Source organism: Papaver somniferum, chromosome 8, assembly GCF_003573695.1.
Source record: "Papaver somniferum cultivar HN1 chromosome 8, ASM357369v1, whole genome shotgun sequence".
Classification (NCBI taxonomy): Eukaryota; Viridiplantae; Streptophyta; class Magnoliopsida; order Ranunculales; family Papaveraceae; genus Papaver; species Papaver somniferum.
In genome coordinates, this window is record NC_039365.1 from 145,648,679 (window position 1) to 145,660,991 (window position 12,313).

At 34.6% G+C, this 12,313-nt stretch overlaps 1 long non-coding RNA gene across 3 annotated transcripts; it reads right to left on the reverse strand.

Moving 5' to 3' along the window:
* Positions 1-8,354: 8,354 nt before the first annotated feature.
* LOC113303353 lies at positions 8,355-11,907 on the reverse strand. 3 transcript variants are annotated; one of them, XR_003337426.1, is made up of 4 exons: positions 11,734-11,907; positions 10,941-11,035; positions 9,048-10,280; positions 8,355-8,778 (listed from the first exon to the last, which is right to left on the reverse strand). It is a non-coding gene; the product is annotated as an uncharacterized LOC113303353 (long non-coding RNA). The 3 variants fall into 3 exon arrangements; XR_003337425.1 differs by having other exon boundaries at positions 9,048-9,304; positions 9,791-10,280; positions 10,941-11,903; XR_003337424.1 differs by having other exon boundaries at positions 10,941-11,906.
* Between the last annotated feature and the right edge of the window lie 406 nt (positions 11,908-12,313).

The window sequence follows — 12,313 nt, forward strand, 5'->3', positions numbered from 1 at the left end:
CTTCTAATTCTGCTAACAAGAGAACAGTTAAAAATAATTCCTTTAACTGCTATTACTGCGGGAATAAAGGACATTCTGAGCAAAGATGTCGTTATCGGTTGAGGAATGAAAAGCTTCATAACCTTCTTACTTGGATGTCTAAATAAGTCATTAAACCGGTTTCACAAATTGTTGGAAAAGGCACTTTAAACACTCAAGGAATGTACTGTGATAAGTCCTTTCTTAGTTGTGTGTTCAAAACAAAAAATTCCTACAATAGAAGAAGGAAGAATGGCGAAAGGGTGACTGGCCATGTAAAGAGAAAAAGGCATAGGAGAAATAAAGAAAAGTTGAGTTCCTCATCTCTCCCTGAAGAAAGCTGCAAATCCAAGACTTCCGCTCCAGATTTCTTACATATCAACAGTCGAGTCTCAGATCTAAAAATCAGTGTAAACAGACTCAAACGGAGCATCAAGAAAACATAAAAAACAGTTGACTCAGGTACTCCTAACCCTTTTCTTGATAAAACTTCTTCAGCTATGACGATTAATGTCTCTCTAAAAACCCTTGATAAAGGAAAAGAAGAAGTGAATATTGATGAGCAAGATTCTCATCTTAATACACCATGACTGTTTGAAGCTGCATCCCTCTTTTATGTAAAAGGTGGATGCTCTTTGTTCTCAAGATGACTCATCTTGGGAAATTTGTCGGGGTTGTATTAAATTCGTTGCTGAGTTTTTTTTAATTTTTTTTTTTTGGTCCTTGTGTTCCTTCATCCCTTCTCCGAGTGTCTGTCTCTCGGAAATTCCTCGAATAATTGTGATTCTTCTTTCCCCGGGTATCACATGTGTGATTGACCAAGTACACATACCGAACCCACACGAACGTCATTGTTCCTAGGGTTTCTTGGAACACATTATAAATACTGTGTTCCATAAGGTCAAAAAATTCCAATGGACTCTTTTTGTACACAATGGATGGAAGCAACAAGGTTGATGAAGTTGAGAAGGATAATATTCTTGAGTTGAATCTTGTTTCTATAACATGCTTTCATGTTGTTGATCATAAAAACAAACTACCAGTTCAGATGTCATCACAACTGGTAGGAAATCTTCTTTGATACTTTGAAGTAGTACGTGAACAACTCGGAATTGTAACAAGGAATCTTGAATTTCTGAAAAACAAACTGAAGAAGGCAACTGATGAGCTCGTCCATGCTCAATATCTAGTTGCTGACAGAGTTTAGAGTGTTTTAATCATGTTTCTTGTTTTAGTTGCCTAGTATATCTTCTTTTTGGTTTAGTTGGAAGAATAACTAGTGCTTTGAATATTAATGATTGTGACTACACATAGCTATTATTTTTCATCTTCTTGTTCCTTTTTAGGTTTATTTGGATTAAATTCTAAAAATATTTGGAGGATGATGGTGTGCAGTATTTAATCTTTGCGATTTGTTATATTGAAATTTGTTATGGGATATTGGTGTTTACGTCTGTGAACTATGTTGTCCCATATTTTTTCAAAAGTAAAGTCGTTCATGATCGGTATTCATGTATTGATGTAAGAATGAACGGACTTTTGACAAATACAAAAGTTAAGCCTATATTGTCAATTCTTTGATGGAAGATAGGTTAAAATATTTTTTGTTCAAGGATTATGTCTATTAAATATCATTATGCAAATAGTGATGGAAGATAGAATGAATCCTTGTGTATTCCACAGTATTGATCTTCACTGATCCATATTTTATGTAATACTGTGAGGCTCCGTAATGTGTTTTATGTTGAGCACGATACAACCAAGTTGATTAATTTTTGATTAGCTCTGTTGGTTGTTCTATAAGTTACTTTATGTTGAGCATTCTTGAAATAAATTAATCATCTTGTTTGGTTATTTAGTTATTGCTCCATAAGTCTTTTTATGTCGAGCGAAAAAAATGACAATTAAATTGATTACTTTTGTAATTAGTTTGGTTGTGTATTCCAATTAGATTAATTATGGGTTCTCTTATAATTAATCTAGTTGAGTATTTTCATACTCCGTAAGATTCCTCTTATGTTGAGTATATGAACGACTATCCTATTCATTTTCTAATGGTTATGTTAGTCGTATGCTTCGTAAGTTCTCTTATGTCGAGCATAATCAATTAAGTTGATCACTTTTGTGTTTAATTTGATTGTGAATTCTGATTAAATTAATCATGGGTTTACTTGTGATTAATTTGATTGAGTTTTTGGATATAGAAAATCATTCTCATGGTTTTTGGTGTCCAATAAAAATCCTTCTTTTCTTTTGAAATTAAGGTCGATCTTGTTGTTCCCTTGGGAATGACATCAAATGGGGGAGTTCTTTTGAACTTGTGCTTAATGGTCATATCTTGAGGGGTGTGCGTCTGTGGAATTTTAATGGGGTTGTCTTGTATCTTTAAACTCCTTAATAAATGTTATTAGCTTCGGCTATATGATTGCATCTAAATTAGATGGTATGTATTTTCTTTTAGTCATGAAAATGTCTCTTAAGAAAATTTCATTATGATCCCGTTCTTGTATCTTTGCCAATTTTATTGACAAAAAGGAGGAGAATTAATAAGTAGTTCACACTACAAATACATATGGTTTTCGGATCATTGTGTAAGGGGGAGTGGTTTCCATGTGAGATGGAGTATTGACTAAGGGCGAGTGAGACATATCACCATAGTATTATTGTTGAAGTTGTGATACAATTGGACTTTGACACTGTATAATAATACTATGAAACTGTATAACAATGGTCGAGACCGATGCTTTTTCATTGTTATATCTATGAATCTTCAACAACGGTGATGCTAAACTTACAACCTTTGGGATCATTGGAGTACTTGGAAGTGACGAAGATTTTGAGGAATGTTGAAGATTAGACATGTGGAATAGGAGCTACTAAAGTTTCTTTATCTTTTTTGTATTCCATATGTATTGATAGTCACTAAAATTGACAAAGGGGGAGATTGTTAGAGCATTTCTCGGTCGAACTCGCATGCGTTGCTATCTCAAGCATGTTTGTCAATGTTAGTGATCAAAACTATAAGTCTTGATTTATAGTCTATTATAGCTAAGTCTCGGACTAGGATAGCAAGTGTAATTGAGCTCAAGGACTTCATGGCGATTCATCATACACGAATAAGAACTACTCAATGAACCGGTGGAACTTCTCGACAAAAAGGTATGTGAAAACTTGAACTTATCTGTCACTCAAAAGTCTATATACTCTATCTCCTACTTATTGAGACAAAAATTCGTATGCTATATATAGACTTAGATTATACACATTCAGTATTTCGAGCCGAGTATACCTCGCCTATCTATATCTCGAAATATGTGTTGGTAAGCGTTTCGCTTCGACCATGTTTATCTTTACCTAATGACGAAAGTCATGATATGTTTCAATCACTTTGAAAATTTCTTTGACGAGAAATGGTGCAGCAACTATATAACGTCCTATAAGAATGTTTCAATGGTTGGAATGAGAATTTAGATTACATAACCAATGATGGACATAAGTATTGTTGTGGAAACACATATGTGCATAAATCCTATTCCTTGAACCAAAGTTTGTGAACTTTGTTGATCAAGAGAAACCGGAAAAATTGCTTGTTTCCAAGTCCGCGAACTGCCGAATTTCTCATCCCGAGAAATTCTGCTGGAGTTGACAAACTTGTTGCATGAGTACCAGTCCGCGAACCCAGTCCGCGAACCGGTGGAAAGTCTTTGCCGAGATTTTCTGCTGGAGTTTGTAAACTCTGCCCGGTTGCTTAAGTCCGCGAACCTAGTGTGCGAACTTAAGAAGGTAATATATCTGAAGATTATTTCTGAACTTAAACTTATAAAGACTAAGGAATGCAATTTGTAAATCGTGTCTTTAAAGTTCATGAATCGATTCGGGTGAATCAAATCATCTTTGCTTCAATTGTGTCTTGTGTAGTACATAAGATTTCCTTGCAATTGAAAAACTCTCTAAATAGTTCATTTGAGTCATTTGTACTAGTTATGGTGAAGAAGAATATGGTTGGTATGAAATGCTCATATGGCTAACCTTTTGGTTAACTATTGTTGAACCAACAATGTACATGTTTGGGTACGGTTAACAAACCTAGAAGCGTGCATTTCATTTGTGTATAACAAGATAAGTTTTCGATCTAACGGTTGAGAAATATTAGCTTGAATCTAAATCAGGTTTTCATCTAACAGTGGATATTGTTTTCTTTGTGACCAAGGAGAAACCCTGATTTGAAAGACTATATAAGGGGACATCTAGAAACTCTGCAAAACTAATCCCCACACTTTACGTGTGATACTAGTTTGCGTGCTAGATTCGTTTCTCCTTTTACCTCTGGTTTTCTTCTTCTAAAACCAGGTTAACGACTTAAAGACTTCATTGGGATTGTGAAGCCAGGCCGATACTACTTTTATCGTAGTTGTGTGATCTGATCTTGCATCTTCTATCGTACGAGTACAATCAGATTGATTGGCTTGAGACTAATATCTCCGATAGGCAAGATATAAAAAGTAGTCACAAACATCTTCGTCTCATTCTTTGTGATTCCGCAACATCTTGTTTCGCTACCATACGATTAAGATTGTTCTGAGGTGATTGATTTATCAAGGCTGTTCTTCAGGAATATAAGACCGGATTATCAATTGGTTCCTGTTCACCTTTATTATTATCAAAAGATGGAACAAAAACTTTAGGGTTTTTCTGTGGGAGACAGATTGATCCTTTGATAGACTTGTCTGTGTGAGACAGATTTGCTTATTGTCAAAGCCTGCGATTTTGGGTCATAGAAACTATTAGTTGTGGGTGAGATCAGCTAAGGGAATCAAGTGCGCAGTATCTTGCTGGAATCAGAGGCGTAGGGAGTACAACTGTACCTTGGATTATTGGGAGACTGATTGGGGTTCAACTACAGTCCATTCCGAAGTTATCCTGGAGTAGGGTAGTGTCTGTAGCGGCTTAATAAAGTGTGTGTTCAATCTGGACTAGGTCCCGGGGGTTTTCTGCATTTGCGGTTTCCTCGTTAACAAAATTTGTGGTGTCTGTGTTATCTCAGTTTCTGCATTACATTGTTTTATCTTTATAATTGAAATAATGCAGTTTGTGCGTTAGATCATCAATTAGAGTAATCCAACCTTTGGTTGTTGATTATCATTGATTGATCCTTGGATATTGGTCTTTGGTACCATCCAAGTTATTCCTTGTATTTGATTAGTACTCCTAGTTTCTGTTTGAGGAAATCAAATCAAGAGATAGAGATATAAACTCGTTGATATACTTTTAATTGATTGAGTCTTGTTGATTCTCTTAAAATTATATTCGAGCTTGTCCATACAGATTGCTAAGAGAAATACTGGGTAGTGTTGTTAGACCCCCATTTTTTCAGATGCCAAACAGATTTGTTGTTGCTTTACTGTTTGGAATACGAACCAAAGGAATTGTTCCAAGTACGTGACTTATTTATAAGTTGGAGGCGTGGGAATACAGACGGAACTAGGTGAAATATAGGTTTATTTGCTTGGTCTCAACTATACGAAGTTAGGTGTGATTTTGTGTAACAGCTTAATCCTGAGAGTATTCAATTCTTGACAAGGTCCCGGGGTTTTTATGCATTTGCTGTGTCATTTACTTTATATTTCCGCATTATAATTGTTTTATTATATTAAAGTAAATTACACAAATGTTAATTCCTATTTACTTGATAAGCAATCCTATTGTGTTTGGTTAAGTCTGAACCTTTGTATCAAGTAAACATACTTCGTTGTTGCATTGTCTCGATCTCGTATCCATAGACAATCACACGAAGTGTGAACCGATTAGTTGTATTATCTCGAGTCAGTCCATAGACAATCACTTTCAGAAGGACTTATAGATAGGAAAAGTTTAGCTTATGGTATATTTGGGTTCCCTCGCCTTTTCAAACGGTATCAGAGCAGGAAAACACGAAAAGATCTAACAATATGTGTTTGGTGCGATCCTACCTATAAGAATGAACTCGAGTTCTCATGAATCGACTTCAATTAATGTACCACCAAGATTTGACGGAACAAACTATCTATGGTGGAAATCTACTATGAGATCTTTTCTTCAATCACAAGATTTTAATACTTGTCTATTAGTCGTCGATGGTTATATTCGTCCAAAGATAGAAAATTCAGAAACTGAGTTTAAACGCTTAGTAGATTTTTTGAACGAAGAAAAGACACTTACAAAGCATAATTCAGATGGTTTGAATGTTATTATTCATGATGTAAGTCGCGATAGACAACATCATGTGATGTCAAACTTTGAAAGAAGCTTGGGATAATCTTCAGATCGTATTCGAAGGAAATTCATCAGAGAAAGAAGCTAGACTTCAAACTCTCACTTCCAATAGGGAAAACCTTCGAATGGATGACAACGACACTTTTGAAGAGTTTCATATTAAACTCTCTGAGATAATCAGTGCTTCTTTCTCGTTAGGAAAGACTATTTCTGAAAAAGATATAATATGCAAAATTCTCAGATCGTTGCCATCTAGATACGACTCTAAGAAACATGCAATCATAAAAGCAAACGATCTTTCAACTCTCTCACGAAGCACACTCGTTGGTAAGTTAAAGATCTTTGATCATGAATCACAGTCTATTCAAGGTAAAGGAATTTCTTTTAAAGTTGCAAGAATTCCGAAAGCTCTAATGGAAAGGAATAGACAGATGAATGATTCAGATGAACAGATTACAGAAAACTCTGATGATGAAATTGAACAATCATTATCATTGAATACTAGAAAGTTTCGAGATCTCTTAAAGAAGCGAAATAAGAGATTCATTAAAGATACTCATCGATCATCTCGCCCACATGATCGAGTTCCTGTCAAAAAGGATCATGAAGATGATGATGAATATCAGCCGCAGTGCTTCAAGTGTAAAGGGTTTGGTCATATTGCTAAAGACTGTCCCAATCGTAAGACATACACTGGAAGCAAGGCATTGGCTGTAACTCTAGATGAGACCTCTGGTTCATACGATTATGAAGAAGAGGAAACATCTAATATTGCATTAGTTTTCAATCTTATTTCTTCCTCCTCTATTAGTGATTTACCGATTTTAAAAATGGGCATGTCTTCCGATGTTATTAAATCATCTAATGGAAAAAGGAAAATAAGACAAGATGCAAAAATTGTCTTAAAAACAGAATTGCTAAAAGTTGCATATGCAATTCCAGTCAATCTCAAGATACTTCATTAGTTCGGGGTAACAAAATGAGATATTTTCATACTATACTAGATCAAGAACACTCTGGTTGTTCAAAATTCCATAATGATCGGTATTAGAATTCTTTTCTCACCACGTGTGCCAAATCTTTGAGTGGGGAAGAAGAAAAATCAAGGCACTGTTGTGTAAATTATGGAAATAACATCTATTATTTGAAAATATTTGATATATTCATATTTTTAGAATATTATATTTTCGGCAGTATGAAAAATATAAAAAGATTCTTCTCCTACTTTGATCATTCCTTGTCCGAACTTTGGGTCTGGATCAAATGGTTTCTCTAGAGAAGTTGCAAGATTAGAAAGATCATCTTAAGTCTAAGTCTGGATTGTCTCTTGATATTAAGGGTAAAATCAGAAAGGGAGATTGGCTTAGCAAGAAGGAAAGAGAGAATACCCTGAAGAAAGATCAGTGTATTGAGGCATTGACACATTTTTGTGTTCAATCTAAGACAGAATTACATGCTCTTGCAGAATCCTTCACAAAAATTTCTCATCTGCAAGAGATTCTGGTCAAGCAACAAGGTTTTCTACTTGAAGAAATTCAAAAGCTGAAGAGTAGTAATCCACCTTCATTCAGCTCTGACATGAAGGACTAGGTTTCAAGAGTAATAGACATCAATTTTTGATTTCCTTCATTGATTGTATTGATCTATTATGAATAAAATTATTTAATTGATAATTTTTCTTGTGATAGTTTTCGGTTTACATAGCTGTACTTGAATGCTTTTATCTTATTGCTATGTATGTTTACTAGGATTTAACCCGTGCTGATTTGATTTATTCTTGAACATAGAGATGCAATTTCAAAATGCCAAAGTTGAATTGAAATTGGTGAAACTAACCCGTTTTTATGTCGGTAATTTAAACTGGTGGGCATAAAATTTCGAATTAAACTGGTAGCCATAAAATTTCGAAATTAGTATGATTTAGCTCTGCCCTTGTCTGGTAACTCATATTAAATTATCCCTTCACTTGAAAAAAAAATCACCAACATATTGTTTACACTGAGCAAGTTTGAGTAGTTTTAATCATAATTCAAGACAGAAAAATGGATTTTAGATAAATATAAAAAAAAAGGTTGAACAACCAATTACCTTACTAAAAATCGGTCCATGATTTATTGCTTCTATTACATATAGCCAAAAACTTCTTTAAATGGCACATTATTTATCACAATCTTCTACAACTCTAGAACAAAAATATGTATCAGTCCTGGCAAACTCTATAAAATATTTGCGGGATAAACCGACATACCATAAGATCTATCTTTCATTTCGATATGCTACTTGTAATGTATGGTTGTGTACCACGTTAAAATTTACATTTTGATATCCCTGTAGAAAGATGTACCGAGGGTCCAATTTTAGATGCCTTTAATTGTTGTAGCTCCTGTTGTGTTGCTGTAATTCAGCTCATCCTGGAAAGTCTTTCCTGTCGTATTTTCTGTCTGATCTTCAAAAATATTCGTCAAAGCAGTAGCCTCTAGCTGTATATTTTTTTCTCCATAAGGCTTTCTGTTTAAGCATATGCAAAACCAACAAATCAATTAAATTTGATCAAAAGAATGGCACTTAATGTTTTCTTATATATGATAGTATTAGCAAGGCATCAACTGTGCTCATGATAAAACAATGCAGAAACACCAGATAATTACTTATTTGCAAGCAAGAGAAGACCGAATTCAAAATTTATCAACTACTGGTCCAACCAAAAAAAGATTTTATACAGGGTGTTATCTTCCTATATAAGATAACAACTGTGGAAACTGAGCGATGAAGGATACCTGCTTATTCGAGACACAAATTCATATTCCGGAAGTTTTTCCTTATCTTGTATGAACTTTCGAGCAATGTCTATATTGGAGTTCATCGGTGCAATCTTCCACATGTCTACAACAACTCCAAGCTTTCTTTTACCTAGAACAATAATCATATACCTTTCCAGCTACACTTGACTATTCCAATAGGTATGCTCCTAACTGCAGTACCTGATATCTCACCACTCCCTTTGAAGTGAATCTCAACAAACTTGCCAAAATGACTGCATACAAAAAAAAAACATGAAGGAGTCTCGAGTGATACACTTACAGGCATCAAAAAAAAAAGTGATACATTTACAAACAAAATAGGTGAATTAGGAAACCAAGTGAGATGCAAACACCAAAATACTTCCCATAGCCAGATATCATTGAATTCAAAGCAACTATTTTTTTTCACGCACTATACCAAACACTTTCTTTGCCACAAATAAATCACCCATTTACCCATGGAATAAAACTAAATCTGAATATACAATTCTATAATCCATAATATCAGTTTTTCAGAAGATTAAATAGTAAATTAAATGCAAATTCCAGGATATGAGTTAAATCTTAATTGTCTTAGCTAGTAGTTAGTTGAGGCAAAGTGTAAACAAAAGCAAATTCTTATAATTCATGGTATATTCATTAACACTCTGAAACTTTCCGTTCCCTCAAATAAAATAAAAAAATAGATTCAGGATTAGGAGTGAGCATCATGATAGAACCTGTTTTGTTTGACAATTGTTGATGCACCAATTGCATCTTTAATCTGTCGCCTCTGGGAGTACATTCCTGAAAATATTTCGGGTTAAATAAACGTTGTGTACATATTTTTAAGAAATTTAACAAAAGGAGTCTATTATGTACTACAACCATTCAGACTCCTGCTGCTGCTAGTGCATACTTCACCCCTAAAGAAACACACTACAACCAATTTTACTACCCAAACAGGATGGACGGGATCTTGGGATATGTAAATGATACAACAAAATTTTCCAATACAGATTAGGTGACTTAACAGCCTCCAAAAACCTCATATAGATGCTACTTGTTTACTTCTTCGTAGATGTTATTTCATATCCCAGACTAACGCCAAAATGTGTGAACCGACCCATAAGAATAGCAAACGCATTTCCCCTTGATGGACCGGTCGTTGATTTTAATCATACAAAGAATGGTGAATCCATCAAAGTCCTGCCAATCTGGTGGATTTTGCTGTATAAAACAAATAACAACATTTAATCAAAACCCATCCAAATTTGAAAAGAAATTGAACAATGGTACTGGCTGCTTCTCCAATAGAAAGAGCAATAACCATCAATACATATTAAAACAATATACAAACAATGATTATCCATGATTTTTAAATCCAAATCTTCAGATCGTGGATCAGATGAGACTTTCCCATTGTTTTCTTAGCAATGTTAAACTTATCAAGTGTTGTTCTACTTTTGAAATCAAAAAAAAAAAAAAAAACTTTGGTTGGTTTCTAATTTCTATTGCTGGTGGGGGTGGCTGAAACAGTTTAACTACTTTACATATTTCAACATTCAGAATAGTTACCTACCGTGTGTATTAGTCATCTAAGAAACAAATGATTAGTATTTAAAAATGTGTTCATTTTAGTGGATCTGTAAAACGTAATTTCATTCATATTATTAGTATTTCAAAATGATTCATGATGATGGATCAGTATGATGTAATTTCATTCATACGGGAAACACCTGTGAACAAAATCAGAATCTCAATTGTTAACCTAGTAAGACAAAGAAGATTAATACACTTTTAGGAACCGTTGCAGTCTAATAACGTCCAACTCTCTGTGAATTAATATGTACAAATGGTTAGATGCATAATGATTAGTGGACATTTTACTTTTACGAATGAATCTCGCACACAGACAGTCTTCCGCGTCTGTTTGCCTTTTATCAGTGTTCTTCGCCTGCAATTGAGGGGAGGCCCTTACATTCCTGCAATGATAGAAAAAAAACTTTTTTAGCATATGTAGGTTTTGCAAATACTTGGTGAACCAAATACCCAGCGGACCCTAATCGAACCACACATCGTTAAACCCAACAACACCTAATCGCAGCTTTAGCCTCCCTTCGCCTAGCGCCTAAGGCGCCCAGAAAAGAAAAGAAAAAAATTGATCATAGTGTTTCGCCTTCGGGAGTTTTATTGTTAGGCTCCCCTTGGACGACTCGCGCGCCTAGGCGAGCACCTAGCTCGCCTTTGGTTACGTAGAATTCGTAGCCAGGGGGAATCATATGATATTGATATAAAAACCTACAATATCATAAAATGAACCAAACGTTGTATTGAAATGAAGATCAACATCATATCAAAAAGTATTAGTTAATACTAATTTCAGATCCAAAAAAAAAAAAAAAAACTGAGAATTGATAACAAAAAAAATGGGGCCTTTTCCCTACGAATTTTTTTCACAATTCACAGCCACTGTCCGAGAGCACACATCAGTTTCGGAATTGCCAGAAAAAAAAACCCTAAAAAAAGTATTTAAAGCACTAACGCAGCACATCAAGCAGAGGATATGGGGTTTCATCCACATTAGCATTCGATAAATGAAATCTATGATATCATGATTTATATACCCAAGAAAAACACTTTAGCCTAATTCCATAAAACCAAATGAGAGAGAGATTGATACTTGGGGTTCAATAAGAAGAAAACGATCAATTACAACGTGGAATAGAAAAGATAGAGAAGAAGAAACGATAGCTTCAACTAAATCAATTCCCAGAAGCAACCGCACTTTTATATTCAATTGTAATTGTAACTGATGCCATTACAACTCATGCATAGGTTTGTCAACAGGTATGCTATGCAATAATGACATTCATTTATTACTCTTCCCATCTTTAGGCTGTGCCGTGCTTATAGTTATAACGTTTGGCACGCTAAGAGAAAAAACTACAATTTTTGTCAATTTCGTAGATAAATCCTGGCCCTTCTTTATGTGTGGAAATGTATATGGCCGTCGATCGGTAAAAATACCATTGTCGATGAGATGTTTGATTTCGGTTTTACTACCTTAATATTCGATCTCATATATTGTGAACCCTTGTGGTTTGGGTGACTTTTTGATTTAGCAGAATTATGTTCTAGCCCATGTTGGTAGGCTTTTCAAAGAATCATGAGGGGTTCTGGTAGAAACAATATGTGAAAAAGACACAATATGTTGAATCGGATTTGGTTTAGCATAAAAGCATATGTGTTTCGACGGTTTT